The sequence below is a fragment of the Prionailurus viverrinus genome, chromosome F2, assembly GCF_022837055.1.
Source record: "Prionailurus viverrinus isolate Anna chromosome F2, UM_Priviv_1.0, whole genome shotgun sequence".
NCBI classification, from domain to species: domain Eukaryota; kingdom Metazoa; phylum Chordata; class Mammalia; order Carnivora; family Felidae; genus Prionailurus; species Prionailurus viverrinus.
In genome coordinates, this window is record NC_062578.1 from 72010234 (window position 1) to 72030011 (window position 19778).

A 19778-nucleotide genomic window follows, 5' to 3' on the forward strand; every position below is an offset into this window, starting at 1 on the left:
CTCTCCCAGCTTTGTCACTGACTAGTTGAGAAACCTTATAAATCCACCAGACTATTTCTTTAGTTTTCATTTCAAACCCTGTCTAACATGCATTATTACATATTGTCCTATCTTCTAGAGCAAAGGAGGCTAAATATTATCTTTTCTGGAAAATGCAAAGTCCCCGTCCTATTCAATTCAACAAACATTTCTGAGGGCTGACTGAGCACGAGGCACTAGGTTACAGAAGCAAAGACATCACCCTTTATTGCACAGTTCTGTGGCACTAAGGTGGTACTTCCTAACCAATGTGCTGAGGCACACCAGACAGCTGTGCCGAGAGTTTAATCCCCTTGATACGTGGCAAGGCTGGACAGGGTTGAGCTGGCTACAAGCCAAGGACGGTCAGCCCTGCAGTGAGCAATCTTCTCTCTTTATCCCAGTGTGAACAGACGTCATCTTTTCTGTGAAAAAGGTAAGGCAGAATGTGACTAAGACTACTGATATCCCTGGGGTTATTCGCTCCAACCCTTCTGAAATCATAAATCTACTTTTCATAGTTTTCTTCTTCTGTTTCCTTCCAGCTAATGGCTACATCTTGTGGTCTTAAGTGTGCCTCCCTTCTTGGTGCCTGTTTCTAGTCTTCTTTTAGCCAAAAAAGCAAAACAAAACAAACAAAAACAAAAAAACAAAGCAATTATGCAAAAAAAAGTCACATTATATTAAACAGACACTTCCCAAGTACCTACGATGTGTTAGGGACTTCGGACTCTTACAGAGAAAACGCAGCACAGACACATTTCACCTTTCAATGGGGTCACAACCTAAAATTTTAAATAAAATTAGTGTCACTGGGCCATAGGTGAATAACTAGCCCCGATCTGAGAGCTAATTGTTTCAGACTGCTACAAAATACCTCATGGGTTTTATAACAAAGCCCAATGAGGAGACTCAAAATTTGAGCTGAGGGGGTAAGCTTCATTTATGCACACATTAGCAGGCCATGGGAGTAGAGAGCACGTAAACTCTGAAACAAATGAATATTCATTCAGTCTTGGCTCCATCTATTACTGGCTGAAGATCTGATATTTCAAGTTGCTTAATCTCTCTGTCTCAAGTTTCTGTCTTAGACAATGTGAAAATAACACCTATATTCAAGGTTATTATAACACGTAGAGCTGATACATACAGCTTGGTCCTAACTCCAAGTTAGTATTTGATAGATGGTAGTTTCTCTTTTTAAGTTCTACACCCTGTATTTGGAAATTGACCTGGTGACAAGTGCATTTCTACCAAGAACGATTCCTTATATCTGAAACACTCTCAAAACTGCATGACTCAAAACTGTACTACGTTGCTTACTGCCTCAGTATAGTGAACACACATGTATCATCTTTTGTTACTCAAGCTTAATTTTTTTAAAGTTTACTTATTTACTTTGAGAGAGGGAAAGAGAGCATGCAAGCTTGGGGAGGGGCAGAGAAAGGGAGAGAGAATCCCAACCAGGCTCCACACTGCCAGCGCGGAGCCCAATGCAGGGCTCAAACGCACAAACTGTGAGATCATGACCTGAGCCGAGATATAGACTCGGACATTTAACTGACTAAGCCACCCAGGCACCCCTGTTACACAAGCTTTAAAATCATTGTTTTGCATGCTTTGTGCATAAGAGGTCTTCAAAGTTTGCTAAGGGCATAAAGACATGATTGAACACAGTTTATTTTTTTTTAATGTTTATTTATTTTTAAGAGACAGAGAGAATGAGTGGGGGAGAGACAGGGAGAGAATCAAGCACTGTCAGCACAGAGCTTGATGCAGGGCTCCAACTCACAAACCGTGAGATCACGACCTGAGCAGAAGTCGGATGCTTAACCGACTGAGCTACCCAGGTGCCCCTTGAACACAGTTTTTGACAGAGGTAGGAGAGCTTATGCTAAGTCAGCCCTGGCCAGCTTCCCTTCTGATCACTTCCTTCAGATAACCCTGTTGGCTTATGAATGGCCTCTGGTTCCCAAAAATGGAACCAATCATGTGACAGTGTGATACAGGGAAAGAAATTAAAAAAAAAAAAAACATGCTTCCAATCCTGCATGTGACATTAAACAATGTCTCATAGAACTCTGATTTCTTTTTTTCATCTATAGGGATAATAATAAAGTTACCATGAGAAGCCAGTGAGGAAAGATCTATAACATACATGTAACTGATTAATTCAATTAGTGTCAGTTTCCTGATCCATGCTTTTTATTTGTGATAATCTTAAGCCAATAATTTCACCTCTCTGAACCTAAGTGTCCCCGCCAATATAGTAGGGATAATAACATCTGTCTACCTAGAGGATTTGGTAAGGAGGGAACAAGAGAGTGTTTGGGGAGTATCTAGCATAGGGTCTGTAGCATGGGATATACTTAAATATCGCTACTTTCCCTTCACCCTACAGAATTATTTTCATAAATTCTGCTTCACTGGAAATTCTGATCACTGAGGGGTGTGTGTGTGTGTGTGTGAGAGAGAGAGAGAGAGAGAATTTCATTTGCCAAAAAGCCACTATATATTTAAAAACCATAAGAAAAGCCCATTGTAATCTAAATGCCCACTAGAACTACTTCCCATGTCAGAAGGTTTGTAGCCCACATGGCCATGCTCATTTGGAGGGGCTGGATATCCAGGCTGGAGCTCGGACTCTGCAGAATGCTAAGCTCTCGGAGTCACCCAGTGGGAAAGAGACTACGCGACCCTGAGTCATGCGGGAGATGTGCACATTCTGACCAGCAGAAATAGCAGCATCAGATAATGCCCAAAGGCTTTCGGTACAATGGAGTTCATTATCATTCATGTGAATGAAGTGGGAAAGGTACTGTCATCTCTTCCTGCGGTTTACTTAGTTTCCATTGACAAAAACATAAGAACACTTTTGTTCGCTAACACACTGCCCTTTGCCAGCCAGCAAGGGCCCAGCCGTGTGAAGTTGCACTTCATGTTTCAATGGAGCAAATCTCCCCCAATGAGAGAAAAGGTTACTTCCCCCATCATGCTCCCCTGACCACTACCTCTGCCAGATCCTGTCATGTGCTAGAGGGAGAAGACAAAGCAAAAACAGGGCAGCCAGCAGAAAAACCACTTCTCACTCTTGCCCAGCTTCTAAATCCAGAATGTGAAACCAGAGGCCAGTGGTGCTATCTGGCTCCGTGGTCAAGCTCCTACCCCTGGGTATGATTCATGGACAGAGTTGGTGTGGGTGTCTTGCACATGGTTACAAAGCATCACGTTGGAGGTGGCAGTGATGTCTCAGGAGCATGATCTCAAAGCCTATTCTGCAAGCACTCTTTCTTCAGACAAAAGGAACAATAAAATTATAGCTTTCCTTACAATGCCATTCTGAGTTTACTCTCTGACACCTCCATTGAATGTGAACCTCCATTTTAAACAACCTCCTCCACAAAAGCAAACTGAGGTCCACTGAGGTCAGTGATCTACCTGAAGTCACCCAGTCAATAAGGGCCAGAGCCAGAATGACAAGCAAGAGGAGGAAGCCACATATCTAGAAACATAGACATAAAGATGGCTGCGGCATGTTGGAGCATGAAGGGCCTGGTTGCTCTAATAACCAGAGGAGCCTCTGGTCTAGGTCTGGCCACAGCGGAGAGACTGACAGGACAAGGGACCACTGCTGTGCTTCTGGACCTGCCCAACGCTAATGGGGATGCCCAAGCCAAGAAGTTAGGGAAGAGCTGTGCCTTTGCCCCAGCTGACGTGACCTCGGAGAAGGACGTGAGAGCAGCTCTGACTGTAGCAAAAGAAAAGTTTGGCCATGTGGATGCGGCAGTCAAATGTGTAGGCATTGCGGTGGCCATCAAGACATACAACCTAAAGAACAATCAGGTCCACACCCTGGAGGACTCCCAGTGAGTTCTCAGTGGGAATCTCATGGGCACCTTCAATGTGATGCACCTGAGGTCTGGTGAGATGGGCCTGGATGAACCAGACCAGGGAGGCCAACACGGTGTCATCATCAACACTGCCGGCATGGTTGCCTTTGAGGGCCAGGCTGAACGAGCTGCTTCCTCTGCTTCCACAGGGGGCATAGTGGGCATGATGCTGCTCACTGCTCAGTGTCCAGCTCCCATGGGCATCCGAGTGGTGACCACTGCTCCCGGCCTACTTGGCACTCTGCTGCCGACCAGCCTCCCAGAAAAACTATGCAACTTCTTGGCCAGCCAAGCGCCCCTCCCCAGCAGACTGGGTGGTCTCGCCGAGTATGCTCATCTGGTATAAGCTGTCCTGGAGAACCCATTCATCAGTGGAGAGGTCATCCCGCTGGGTGGGGCCATCTGCATGCAGCCTCGAGGGGAGAGGGCAGAGAAAACACGTGCTCTTCTGCCCCTCCTTCCCCTGTTCTGCAGGTTGGGAGGAAGCACAGTAGCCATTTGGTAACTCTGCCCAGCAGTCACCCCCTGTGCCTAATAAAGTCTCTATTTCTCACCAAAAAAAAAATTAAAACGAAAACAACAACAACAACAAGAAACACTGATGAACTGAAATGCATAAGGAGTATCGAGCCCAAAGGCTGGCTTAGAGTAGCCATCCAAAAATTATTTCCTTTGCTCCTACAAAAAAGGTAAACATTCTGGGTGATTGGTGGCTCTCCCATATGCGGACCCCCCTTATCAGCAGGAATCATTATCCCCACAGAAGATTATGACGACCACCACAATAGTGCTTGACACTATTTAATGGCCACTGTCTGAACAGATATCATTCTCAAAGCTTTAAATACAATCCCAACTGACCAAAGAAGGGAACTATCACAAAAAGGAACATCTCTCCAGAAAACACAATGAATGCGTTCTCCCAGGCCGGGGCCAAATCCCATGTGTTAAGTAAGGGTCGTAAGGGTTGTAAGAGTCAGATGACCACACAATTAATCACCCAAAGCACGACACACTTCAGAAAGAAAGGACATGCTATGGATAATTACTCGGGGATAATGTGCAGACACCAGGGCTTACTGTCCTGAACAAACTAGAACATTCAATCACCCCAGTTTAGCAACTCAAGTTCCAAGGCCTAAGAAGCCAATTCACTATTTTTCAGGGAGTAACCATGGGTGAAGAGAAAGACAGATATCTTTGGTAGGATACTTTGTGATTTGGGGCCTTTGAATAGAGGCTCATGGCACACGTGCTAAAGGGGATAATGGAACTGAAACTTCCAAGCCTACAGAGACACCTTTCCCCTGGATCACTTCCACTGTGGCTGGTAAGTCTCCTCCACCTTGGGATCTTTGAACAGGCCATCTCCCATTCCTAAAATGCTCTCTGCACCACTCACAAAACTTTTCATCTGGTTAATTTCTAATACCACTCAATCATCAGCTTAACGCCTTACTATTTTTCAGAGAATGGTTTACCTGACCACCTCTACACAAAATCTAAACGGAATCTGTCAATGTACCTGTTACTTTCTCTTTCATAGCCCTTAAAAAATTCCCTGTTAATATGTTTCTTTGAATGACTTTTTAAATGTTATCTTCCTGTAGAATATGTCTCATGAAAGAAGTAAAGCAGAGACTATATATCTCTTCTGCTCATTGTTGTAGTCCTAGGTGCATGATGCAGTGTCTGTTAGACAGTATTGTTAATTGAACAAATTAATCCATTGATAAAGAAAGAAGGTGAATTAGATAAACACCCATGTTCCACTTAATCCTCACAGAAGCTTTGGGAAATACATATAATTTCCAAATTACAGATAGGAAAACCGAGACTCTTCAAATTATTCAGCCTGTTTAAGGCAATCCAGCGACCAGATTATCTGAGTCAACTCTCCAGACACTCATTTTTACCCATGTGAAAATTCCTAGAATACTGAATTAGTAATAAGAAAGTAGCTTGTGACAGAGTTAGCCATAACAATGAATGGTATCTGTAGTTCCGAATGTTTTGTCCTAACTAAAGAATTCATTCTGCCCCTACCACGATGAAACCCATGTCCCTGGAGCCTGTGGAATGTCTCTGCCAACTCTCTTCTGGGTTCCTCTCTCCTAGATGGGATTACATGAACCTTGCTAATTTCTGAGGACTTTGTTCCTTTTCCCTGGGGTACGTGCAGACTCTGTCCTTCTATTGTCATGCCAGCAGAAAAGATAAATTAGTTAAATTGCCTAAGATCATGCAACCACTAAGCAGCAAAGCTGGTTTAAGCTTAGGTCTGCCTGACTCCCAGGCTCTTAACCCCATGTTAGAATACTAAAGTCACAGCTTTTCATAATTATGTTCCAGTCCTGACCACAAGGTCTGGTCATTTTCAATTACACTTCAGTGATTCCCAAGTTACCTCAATGCTGAAGTCTCCCCTTTACCTAAAAAGTTTTCCTTCTACATACAAAGAAAGATCATCCAGAAAAAAATGTCCCTTGGAATTATTCCCCACATCATGTTCATCAAAAGAAATTTGGACCCAGAGACCTCACTGTGAGGCTATCAGTCCCTTTTTCGTTGGTTGCTCTCATTCATTATAACATGAGGGTAGCGTCCACCCAAAAAGGAGGCCTTTCTCTGACCCCATGTCCCAATCTTAGGGGCATGTAACCCCACAGACATAAATAGCAATCTTTAAGAAGAGACCTTTATTTCATTGAAAGCCCAGGAAAAGAATGCCTATTTCCTGCTTCCTATCATACAGGCCTCTGGGCACTTTGACTGAATTTCCTCTTGCTTCCTTTGTACAAGCTTACTTTCCACTGGTTAGTTCCCAGATGTACTCCTTGGTGGGAGGTGGGCGTAGAAGGTTACCACCTGCTCCTGGGGCTGCCAGGCCAGAAGAGCCTTCCCAGTGGGTGTGTCTCAGAGGAAGGAAGGGCAGATGTGTGACCTGAAATGAACTGTGTTTGGGGCAAAAGCCTCAGGTGTCTCTGGCACCTGCCACTTGCATGTTAGTACCTATTAGCTGCTGTTCCCCGATGAACAGATGCCACGGGAAAACTTTGTAAATTGCTCAATATTAGTAGATCAGTTACCTTAGAAGATGTCTTGTAACTTACCTTTGCTGGTTCAAGGGGGCCAAGACCCTGAGATACTACAGAAGTTTAAAATATTACATGAGCTAAATATAAACGTGTGTGTGTGTGTGTGTGTGTGTATACACGTTTCCAAAAGCTAAATGTGTTTTTATTTCTCCCTGATGCATTTTTATTTTGCAAATGTTTTTCCAATGGTTATGTGTTACTTTCATGATTATACTGGTTTACAATTAATCAAAATAATATTATTTTTTTATTCATGGTAAGACTTGATAAGCTAATTAAAATGTCAAGTTCAATAATAATTTGAGGAGGTAAATGAGAATGGAACGCTGGTAGAAGAAGACACATAAATTCATTCCCTAACACAAATCACATGATGACACTTCACATCATTTTACACAACTACTGTGCAAAACCACAATAGTTTCTCATGGAGCTTAGAATTCTAAATGCTCATCACAGCCCAACGTGATCTGGCCCTCCCAGCATCTTTGATCATACCTTCTGCCACTCACCTCCTTACTCACTGCAATTGGATTCTTGAACATGACAGCCTGTCCCTGTCTAAGGACATTTACACAAGCTGTTCCTTTTGCCTGGAACTCTGCCCTCCTGCCTGCACATGACATCTCCTTGAATGGATACACAAGTCTCAGTTCAAATGCCACTTCTTCAGCAAGACCTTTCCTGATTACCCACTCCAAATTAGCAGCCTCGCATGCTCCCCACAGTCACCAACTGGAACAACGCCTATCTCGTTCTCTTGATGATATTTATTACCATCTGAAATTACCATGCTCACTTATGTGTTCCAAACTGCTATACATTTTAATATCAGAGATGATCATGGCTCTCCTATACATATAAAATGAACATGTATCAGAGATCCTCTTTAACTCAAAAACTCATGAGGTAACCGGTGAAATGTTACAACCAGTGCAACAGAGAAGTCCGAGTGCCACACATGGATATTCATCTAAAGAATGTTAAAATCAATTTATAAAGTGACGTCAAACTGGCAAAAATGTTCCACATTGACAGGTGATAATCGAATGCATTCCATCAGACACAGTTTGCATATTTATGGACGAAAATTCACTGCCTTACTAACAGTTTTCTACAACTTCTCTCTCTACACAGCTGTAAAATGGCCTTTCGTTGAAGAGACACAAAGACTCCTCCCCCACCTACAGTATCAAATAATCTCCAGAGACTCCACATTCACTGACAGGATATTCAGTGACCTCTTTTACTCGTTTCGAAGTCATCCACAGTTTTTCCCTATGTTATCTATTACTACCTGAAATTATTTTGTTCCTTTGTTTGTTCCTTTTTCTAATCTCCTTGCCCTGGAATCTAAGTTTCGTGAGCACAGAAACTGCCTGCCTTATTCATCAAGTTTTCCCCAGAGCCCAGAACTATAGCTGATTTATACTGTGTGTTCAGAGATATTTGTTTAATAAATAGGTGACCAATAACTACTTGAAAAACAAGAGTCACACTCACAAGTTTGAAAAATGCAAATTAAAATAAGATAATCACTTCTTCCCTTTCGTATTTGCAAGGGACAGTAAAAGGCCCCATCAAGTTCTGCCGAGCCTATGAAAAGAAGGCATCATGGACCGTCAGAAGCCAGTACCAGCACCAATCCTTCTACGATATGAACTGCATTTCCTAGAATCTCCTTACTAGGCAGTTCGGAGTTAGAGTTTGCCGAAGGGAAGAACTCATGGGGAATGTGGAAGGCAGAAGTGAAGCAGAAGCCAGGGACCCTAGTGGCCAGAGGCAGTGACGTTTTACACCCGCCCATAAGTTCCCGCTCTGCAATCATGGTGGCAATCATGGTGACCTGTGGTGTAGACTCTCCGACATCTCCATGGGCTCTGACTTCTCTACCCAGCCTGGGATGATGTGGTTAGTGATGGATTTTCCCAACTTCCAGCACAGCCCTCCAGACCCTCAACTTCTCCACCCTTCCCACACTCATGCAGGCCTAATTCCTATATTAAACTCTATTCCCTAAAAAACTCGTAGGGAGTGGTTTCATTTTCCTGGCCAAACCCAGACTAATACAGGAGGGATTTCACGCACAGCTTGTCTCTTTCATTCAGCAAAGCACGTATGCCTTACGTGGTTAGCGGTCTTGGAGAACAATTCAGTAATAGGCAAAAAGTTCACAACCTTTGACCCAGTTACTTCACTCCTAAGAATTAATCTATTCTGAGGAAGTAATCATTAAACGAGATAAAGATCTAGGCGTATATAATAGGTTGTTAGTGGGAGCAAATTAATACCTTTTTCCCAAATAAGTGAAAACCAAAAAGTCCAACGGGGAAGTAGTTTAAAACTTAAGGTGTATTCATAAAGTATTTTGTACCTTATACGAGTCATGGTTTTTCTTTAATTGCTTTACGATACAGTAAAATTACCACAACTAAAGTTAAATGAAAATACAATCTATCAAATAATGTATGAAGTATCTCAATTTGCTAAAATAAAAATAAAGTGAATACCACACTCTGGGGCACGTTATCTTTGTGACTTGGGGCAGATAGGTTAACTTTTTGAATTCCAGTTTCCATATCTGTCAAGTGGAGATCGTAACACTTGCCGTGACTTTCCTAAAGAGTCAGATAATACAGGTTTTTTATCTGAAGCACCAGACCAACGTAAGGGGCCATACATACTTGCACCCTCACTGCACAGCAGGAGGAGCACAGCATAGTGGTTAGCACCAAGCCAGCTGGGAGCTGGGAGCCAGCTGCCAGGGTTCAAATCCTGGCTTTGCCACTTAGTAACAGTGTCATATTAAGAAAGTCACTTTGGGGGCGCCTGGGTGGCTCCGTTGGTTAAGCATTCAACTCTTGGTTTCGGCTCAGGTCATGATCTCACGGTTGGTGGGCTCAAGCCCCGCATTAGACTCTGTGCTGACAGCACGGAGCCTACTTGGGATTCTTTCTCCCTCTCTCTCTGTCCCTCCCTTGCTCGCTCACTCTCTCTCTCTCTCAAAAATAAACATTAAAAAAATTTTTTAAAAAGAAAAGAAAGTCACTTTGTCTCTTCACCTCAGTATTTCCATCTGAAAAATAGACTTAAAACTAGTATTTTTTCATATTGTTATTATGAAAACTAAATTAGATAGTTTAGGCAAAATTTAGGACAACACTTAGGACATGGCAGAAGTTAAACAGATGGTATATCTTCCTCTAGGATTGATTAACTTTTCCAGCATCACCTAGTTAACACTGATACTGTAGAAATGAGCATATAAATCGCAGTATTAACACCTGCACTTTACATACCCTGTCTCCCCAGATATTCACAACAACACTATGAAGTAGGCATTGTCACCCCAATCCTACAATCAGGGCATCTGGAGCTCACTGAAGTTGTGACTTGTCCAAGGGCACACAGCTGGAGAATATAAAAGTAAGAGCTTCATCCCACTACAGGCTAACTCCAGCCTCCTAGGACTCTTCCCTTTGGGCCATAAATCATAGCAACTTTTAATTTCAGGTTTCTGGTAACATTGTGATTCACTGCATTATTCTTAATGTCCCATATTGTGGGACCTTTTTTCCCTTCGACATCAAGAATTAGTTCTTGGGGCACCTGGGTGGCTTAGTTAGATAAGCACCAACTCTTGATTTCAGCTCACATCATGATTTCGCGGTTCGTGAGTTCGAGCTCCACGTCGGGCTCTGCGCTGCCAGTGCAGGGCCTGCTTGGTATTTTCTCTCTCTCCCTCTCTCTCTCTCACCTTCCCTTGCCCATGCTCTCTCTCTCAAAGTAAATAAATAAACTTAAAAAAAAGAATCAGTTCTTAAGCATTATCACTGTCCCACAGTACCTAATACAGTGCCTGGCTAGCACTAGGCTCTGATACATCAGTGTCAAATGAATGAAGAAATGCATGTATGCCAAGTCACTGGGGGAAAGACAATAATTTTCTCCTACCTATTAAGGCTTTTTTTTTTAAATAGTAAGAATAAATGCTGAGATAACTAGCCATGCAAATAGTAACCACTCAGCTCCCAGCAAACTACTGTAATCTCCCTGACTAGTCCCCCATCACTTCAGTCAATAGTGCAACCCTATGGCACATTAAGCTCAGAATTTGATCCCAAAGAAACATAATCAGTAGGCACATAGGCAATGGTTCTGATTAAATACAGCCTGCTGGAATTAAAACACCATAGGCTGTTTGCAAAACTCCGTGGCTTTAATTAGATGAACCCCATTTTAATAGCAAAGATACAACAATGTGTTCTTCAGGCCCGGTGGAATGACAAACGTAATTAGTCTAGGATACAGTGCAGCTGATCTGCATCCAGTTGTGGAAATTACAAGATGATCAATTAAAGCTGCCCAACCTAATTCCTCAAAGTCTCATTGGGTGGACTGAGGTAGGCACTTCCTGTGTCAGCCTTCAGGGAGCAATTGATCTCGCCAACATTCCCACAGGAAGGGAACCAACATTTGTTAGCCACTGATTATGCGCTGGGCTCTGAACTTTGGCATTTGCATAGACCATCTCTGTCAATCCTCCCAGTGACCACGATTTTACAAATGTGCAAACTGAGGCTCAGAGAGGTCACGTAAATTATTCTGACATGTATCTGGTATGTGGCAGAGCATGGATTCAAACCTGGAGTTGCCTGGTTTCAAAGATGTTGGTGTTGGCTGGGCCAGGTAAGAGGTAGGCCTGCCTGAGTTCAAATCCTGGCTCCTGTACATAGCAAGGGAGAGCCTTGGCAAGCTTCCTAAATTTCTCCATCTTCAGGAGTCTCATCTGTCAAGTGGATATCACAGCAGTACTGTTTCATAAAACAGACATGGAAAGTAAATCAGACTGCATGAAGAACAAAGAGTTGTTATTAGCTGTTGACTATAATTTCATGGAATGTTGCTAGCATGCACCTCTGAGGGGTCACAGAAATGAGCAAGTAGAGTCCAGAGAGTTCCACATGTTTGGATGAGGTCACAGTAAGTGGCAGAGCTAGGACTCAACTTGGCACAGGACCCCTTAAACACTCAGTCAAGTGCTACAGATTTTCACTATACCTCTGTTGATCCTCAGAACAAATCAACCAGACAGGGAGCACAGAAGCCCGACATAAGGAGACTGACTGAGCTCAGACCAGTGAGGTGACCAGACCATGGTAGTCATATGTTGGAATGAAGAGGAAGGCTTCACCTCCTCCCACCCCACAATGTCTGTAGCACTGGTGCTGTGAAGGCTGAGTGCATGCTTAGGATGATCGAGGTCCAAATGCCAACCCTGCAGCTTATCAACGGTGGGACCCAGTTCTCCCACCTACAGGACAGACATGGTAGGGGTCCCCAGCACATATATCATTGTTGTAAGTGTTAAATAAGCTATCGTTGGGGAGATGCTTACGACTGCACTTGGTACTATTTTGCCTTGCTGTGGCCAAGTTCCATGATCTCTGCATGGGAATACAACAGTTCTTACCTTCTGGAATGCTTGTGAATATGAAATGAGTTGATCCATGTAACATGCTTAGCATGGTGTCAAGATATGATGGAAACACTAGGTAAACACTGCTTGCTTTTGTCATGTAGTAGCAGCGATGATGGTGTGGTGATAATAAGCCATCAAGGTATACATCTCCCATAGAGATAATCCTCCCTACATTGCTACCAGACCTTCACACCATAACCTGAGTGGTAATTTTGTTGGTCTTGGCTTCTTTCCCAAAAAATTGACTTGCTCACTCCTGGGGAGAATAAAGTGATCATTCTACCCATTCACACCAATATGGGGAGAGTCCATCTTGCTAAGGGGACAGAAAGACAAGTTCACCCATTTAGTTTTTACCTCCTTGAGCTGTTGTAAGGATGAAATTGGACAAGACATGGAAAGATCATACCTGGAGGCACCAGAACTTCCCGTACTTCACAAACAGAACTAGTGTTTTAGACTATCACAGCAGGTGATCCTAGGTCTTCCAGCTCTAACACGCTTCAAATGCAAGACTGTCTGCATATTTGTTTATATGCTGTCTTAGGATGGTGTTAAAGACAATTCTTAGACAGCATCACCCCCTAATGAACCCATACCAATTTAAGGCATTACAAGTCCAAAATCTTAACCCAAGAAACTGGTGCTCAAATGACCTACCCCAGTTAACTCAAAAATAATGTAGTTATTTTCAACTCTATCCAGCTGTGTTCTAGGCATCATGGAGAAAAGCAAAAGATTCAGAAAATGTGGTGCCTCCTGGTGCCGCTTCAAGAACTAACCCCTGCATATCTCTTTGGCAGGAACACACACCTCTCATCCTGCTCCTCTGTGCTCCAGCCACATTGACCTTCTTTTTGTTACCTGCAACAACCACTCTCCTGACCTCAGAATCCACAAACTTTACTTCCTCTTTCTGAATAGTTCTCTTGCCCCGTCCCTCTGCCCACTCAGGACTTCTCCATCTTAACATCAGCCATCTTTCAGGTCTCCCACAAATGTCACAGAAAAGTGTTCCCCCAAACCATGACAAGGGCACGTCCTTCTGTTAGATGCCTCTACCTCAGCCTTCATTTCTTCTCATAGGGCTTATCAAAACCACAATGACACCACTGACCAGGTCACTGGGTGTAGTGTGGACCGTACCCTTCCTGAGGGCAAACTCAACCTAAGAAGGCACTGCAACACTCATTAAAAGTGTGTTCATTTATTTCAATGATCACAACAGAGTGTGAGGTATTTTGGTGTTTGAGTTTAGTTTTGTTTCTATTTTCTTTTTCAGAAAAGGAATAGTGGCAGATTAAATTCCTTAAAACAATCTGGTATTAAAAAGCACGGATCGATACTACCCAAAGAAATCTACATATTCAATGAAATCCCTATCAAAATAACATCAGCATTCTTCACAGAGCTAAAACAACCCTAAAATTTGTATGGAACCAGAAGAGACCCTGAATAGCCAAAGCAATCCTGAAAAAGAAAACCAAAGCTGGAGGCATCACCATTCCAGACTTCAAGCTGTATTACAGAGCTATAATCATCAAGACAGTATGATACTGGCACAAAAAGAGACACATAGATCAATGGAAAGAATAGAAAACACAGAAATGGACCCACAAACATATGGCCAACTAAGCTTTGACAAAGCAGGAAAGAATAACCAATGGAAAAAAGACAGTCTCTTCAGCAAATGATGTTGGGAAAACAGGACGGTGACATGCAGGAGAATGAACCTGGACCACTTTCTGACACCAGACACAAAAATAAACTCAAAATCGATGAAAGGCCTAAATGTAAGACAGGAAGCCATCAAAACTCTAGAGGAGAAAACAGGCAACAGCCTCTTTGACCTCGACCTCAGCAACTTCTTACTTGCCATGTCTCCAGAGGCAAGGGAAACAAAAGCAAAAATGAACTATTGGGACCTCAGCAAGATAAAAAGATTCTGCACAGCAAAGGAAACAATCAGCAAAACTAAAAGGCAACTGACGGTATGGGAAAAGATACTTGCAAATGACATATCGAATAAAGGGTTAGTATCCAAAATCTATAAAGAACTTACCAAACTCAACACCCCAATAAAACAAACAATCCAGTGAAGAAATAAGCAAAAGACATGAATAGGCACTCTTCCAAAGAAGACACCCAGATGGGGGGCGCCTGGGTGGCTCAGTCGGTTAAGCATCCGACTTCAGCTCAGGTCATGATCTCACAGTCTGTGAGTTCGAGCCCCGCGTCAGGCTCTGTGCTGACAGCTCAGAGCCTGGAGCCCGTTTCGGATTCTGTGTCTTCCTTTCTCTCCGACCCTCCCCCGCTCGTGCTCTGTCTCTCTCTGTCTCAAAAATAAATAAATGTTAAAAAAATTAAAAAAAAAAAAAGAAGACATCCAGATGGCTAACAGACACATGAAAAGATGTTCAACATCACTCATCATCAGAGAAAGACAAATCAAAACCACAACGAAACACCACCTCATACCTGTCAAAATGGCTAAAATTAACAACTCAGGCAACAACAGATGTTGTCGAGGATGTGGGGACAGGGGATCTCTTTTGCACCACTGGTGGGAATGCAAACTGGTACAGCCACTCTGGAAAACAGTACGGAGGTTCCTCGAAAAATTTAAAATAGAACTACCCAAGCAATTGCACTACTGGTTATTTATCCAAAGGATACAGGAGTTCTGATTCGAAGGGGCACATGTACCCCAATGTTTATAGCAGCACTACTGACAATATCCAAAGTATGGAAAGAGCCCAAATGCCCATCAAGTCATGAATGGATAAAGAAGATGTGGTATATGTATGTGTGTATACACATACACACACATATTTTGTATGCTATTATGTATTATATGCCGAATTCATACAATAACGTAAACTAAAGAAAAGAAAATGTTATTAAGAATCATAAGGAAGAGAAAATACATTTGCAGTACTGTGCCCTATTTATTTTTTTTAAAAAATCCATGTATAAGTGGACCCACACACTTCAAATCCATGTTGCTCATGGGGCCACTGTACTATGTGGTCACACACACACACACACAAAAAATGAGGACACTCTCTACATAGTAATATGGAGAGTTCACCAGGGTATATTGCTGAGTGAAATTTGGAAAGTAAAGAACAGCTATAATATGCTACCTTTTGTCTATGGAAGAAAAAAGTAAGAATCTCTATGTTTCATACATTTACAAAACAACAATAACAACAAAACAGAGGAATTATAAATCAGAAATTGACAAAAGCAGTCACCTTACAGGAAACACATTAGGGGATGTGTGGAGGGGAAAGAGACAGATGAAAACCTTCTTGTATATACCTTTCTAGGCCGTTATGCCCTTTGAATAATGTCAGTTCATTACCTATTAAAAATAAAGCTAATTCTTAAAAGCACTTCTAAAACTGAAAATAAACCGAGAAAAATAAATCTAACCATATATCAATTTAGTAACATAACCACACAGAAAAACGATTATTTTTCCCCCCAAGATGCTCTGACCACAGTACTTTGACTGAACATCTATGGTGGGATATGCTCCATGGACAAAAAGAACTACAAAGAACATTAACCAAACCTACCTTACGTTATTAACAAAATTCGTGTTGTTATTTTGAAACTATTTTCTTGTACTGCACAATAAAGCAAATGAGGAATTATATTAATGATGGTCTAGGAAAACATAAGATTCAATTACAGGATAAAACATCAACTGTAGAAGTAATGCTGGAATTAAGTGACAATGGTTAAATGAATGAATGGTTTTAATGACTGTGGATTATCTACCTTAGCCCATTGAAATTGCCTACCCACAACATCACCTGTCACCAAACTCACCCCCCATGCTCAGATTATGCTCCGTAAAATCAGAGTTTCTTGGAGAACTGGCTGCTTTCAGGACTGGATCAGGGAAGGTACGAGGTGAGCCTGGAACACGCTGTCATGTTCAAAGGCAAAGAAGCTTCCAAATAGTAATTGGGTATGTCCAAAGGACACAAGCACCAGCAGGAAGGAGCTCATGCTGCCCCGGGTTGTGAACAGCGGAGCACCAAAAGAAGCAGTGATTATAAAGGATTGAAACACACTGGACCTACCAAAACCATGTGTCCATAATGATTCCCCAGAGAAAGCCAGGAATACAAATTCATTTGCCACGATTTGAGGTGGTCATTAAAGCACACCTTCCTTTGGAAATTGCTGAAAAGAGCTAATTAAGTATTCATTCTGCCTTGTCAGTAAAAACTGTCTCTCAGGGCAAACAGATCCACTTGTGACAGAAAGATCTGTTTCAAACAATAAGTACAAAAGGAATGTTAGCATTATAAAGTCAACCCTTCACCACTCCTAATAGATTCTCAGGCACAGAAGCTGCTATGTTAGCCCAGAAAGGTAGGTAATTAAGTTCAGTCGAAGGACGAAAAGAGAAAGCTTCCAGGGAGTCTGTGTGGGATGAGGCTTGAATGTGAGCCAATAACGAGAACTCAGAAGGACTTGTCACAGGGAGGGATATGCTGCAAGCCTGGAAAAGCTTACAGACCTGCACTGATACTGGAGGGGACTGTTACCCATTAAAGAGATCCAGAGTCAGCACCGAAAAAAAAAAAAAAATGAAACCTGCAGACAGTCAAAATTATCCTTAGAAAATCCCTTTGGAAGGAGTTTCGTTGTGGCCTCTCAGGAAAGCCCACCACCGCCAGTTTCCGCACAGAGCTGGGACCACATCGCAATTTGAGAAACATGAGGTAGTTAGCAACTGAGAGGGACAGCATGCTCTGAGAGGCACGTGGGACCTGAAGCCTACTGAGGGGAAAACAAGAGTCCTGTCTCCCTTCTTTGGCTTTCGGGGGGACATATGGCACATCTGGCAGACTGGCTCCCCATTACTGACGTGGTTTGTTTATACTATTCGTCATTATCCCCACATCCTCTCATTGTAAGCAAGACACCCACATCCTCGGCCTTAGCCTCTGAGTAATCATGGTGCAAAGGTATAAAAGGTGAGGGGCCAGAGATGAGACTAGAGAAGCAGACAGAAGTCACCTTTGGAAGTGAGTAGGTTGCTAAACCAAGCAGTTTAGACTATTGGGGAAGAAGAAAGCTACTGGAGAGTTTCAAGAGGAGTACGGCCGGAGATGTGAGCTTTGAAAAGATGACTCTGGCTTCCTCGTGAAGAAGGGCACGGAAGCCATCAGGGGATTTGGGTGGGGCTGAGGATATAGACAAGTAAAGAGGTTGTTGTCACCGTTGTGTTGAAATCTGACTTCTTTCTCAGGTCTTCCTTAGTAGAGGCCGGGCATCACATGCACCGGACCTGAGTGCAAAGTTTTCGATCTGAAGGGAAAAACAGATGCCAGCTTTAGAAGCCCAGTGCACAAAGACCAGGCTATTTAGGGATCTAGATTCTTTAGCCACAGAAAGCTAGTGGGTGAGAAGTGGCCGGTTCCCACTGAACTCCCCTGGGCAAATGAAGGGAACCAAGAGGTGTCTCTTCCTAATAACTGACCATAGCAGTAGAAATTGTAGATGGGACCAGGAAGTGGGCCCTTCACTTCAACCCACCTAGAATACATTCAAAATAGCCACCGCTTACAAAAACAAACCTCAGAATTCTAAAACAGTCTACTTAGCACATACCGACATGTTAACCAAACTTCACTGAGAATCTACCCTGTCAGGGACCGCACCATGGGTCAGATTTACAAAAATTAGAAATTAACCCCCTGGGAAGTAAAGGCCTAATCAACGAAACACACAAGCGAACAAGAAATTCAAAACAGGGTGACGGGTGCAAGCAGAGCCAAGCCACATGTGATGGAGGGAAACAGGCTTCCTCCTTACTCTAGTCAAAATACCACTAGCCTGAAGTATGAAAAAGAAAAGAATTCTGGTGGATTTCATTTCCATCTTGCCTCTGCATCAACCAAATGTATTTTTAGTTTCCGACCTTATTGTGAAAAATATTCTTAAAGTGAACAAGACCACCATGATGGTTAGCAGCCACAGTAAAATGAATGAAATTGACAACTCAGCGATACAGTAGTCCCCTCCTACCTGCGGGGAATAAGTTCCAAGACCTCCAGCAGATGCCTGAAACCAGGGACAGTGCCCAATCCTATATGGGCTACATTTTTTTCTACACATACATACATGTGATAAAGTTCAATTTACAAATTAGGCACAATAAGAGATTAACACCAAAAACTAATAATAAAGTAGAAAAATTATAACAATATGCTATAGTAAAAGTCATGTGAATGTGGTCTCTCTCTCAAAGTATCTTACTGAACTGTACTCACCCTTCCTATTGTGATGATATGAGATGATACAATGCTTCCATGATGACATGGAGTGAGGTCAATGACGTAGGCATTATCACATAGCATTAGGCTACTGTTTACCTTTTGACGATATGTCAGAAGGATGATTTGCCTCCTGAAGGTGGCTGAAGGTGGCTGCTTGTGGGTACCTGAAATCGCAGCTGGGCGGGCGGGGGGGGGGGGGGTGGTTACTGTAGATATCACATAAGTAAAAGAATTTTTTTTAAGGATTTGAGAGCTACAGGTAGACATGTCTACTTTACTCCTCTGCTCCTGAATGCTAAAATAAACAGTGATGATTGATAGATACGTAGGTGATAAAGACGTGGCTAGATAGAATAGACAATAAATTTCCCTTCTATGTCTCTCATATGGTCTTTGCCACATGGTTATCTGCTTTTTTCAAAACTCTTAATCAAAGGAAAATAAATCTCAGTTAATTTGAAAGTTCTGGTGATCTAGTAGCACACAATGGTGTACAAAAATACACTTTACATCCAAATGCCCATCAGTTTGTGAACGCATTTACAAAATGCAGTATTATCCACATATGTGCCTGAATACCACTTGGCAACTAAAAGTAGCAGGCTATGATATGCACAATAACATGGATGAGTCTCAAAAATATTAAGCAAAATTTAAGAAGCTAAATGCAAAAAAACCCTATATATATCATTTACATGAAATGTCTAGAATGACTAACATGTTTAATCTGTAAGACATGTCTATAAAAGGCAAATCTATACAGACAGAAGTCAGATCATGGATGCTTATGGGTGGGAGTGAGCAGCAATTCACTGTAAACAGGCACAAGAAAACTTCTGGAATGAGGGAAGTGTTTCAAAATGGATTGTGGTGATGATGGTTGCCTAACTTTATAAACTTACTAAAATAAATTGGATACTTATAATGGGTGAATTTTATGTTGTGTAAACTATAGTCTAATAAAGCTATTAAAACACACACACAC

General features: G+C 42.4%; 1 pseudogene; it reads left to right on the plus strand.

Annotated features, from left to right (window-relative positions):
• The first annotated feature begins 1645 nt into the window (after positions 1-1645).
• The window catches only part of LOC125156213 (3-hydroxyacyl-CoA dehydrogenase type-2-like), a 46756-nt pseudogene continuing 28623 nt past the window's right edge, over positions 1646-19778 (plus strand).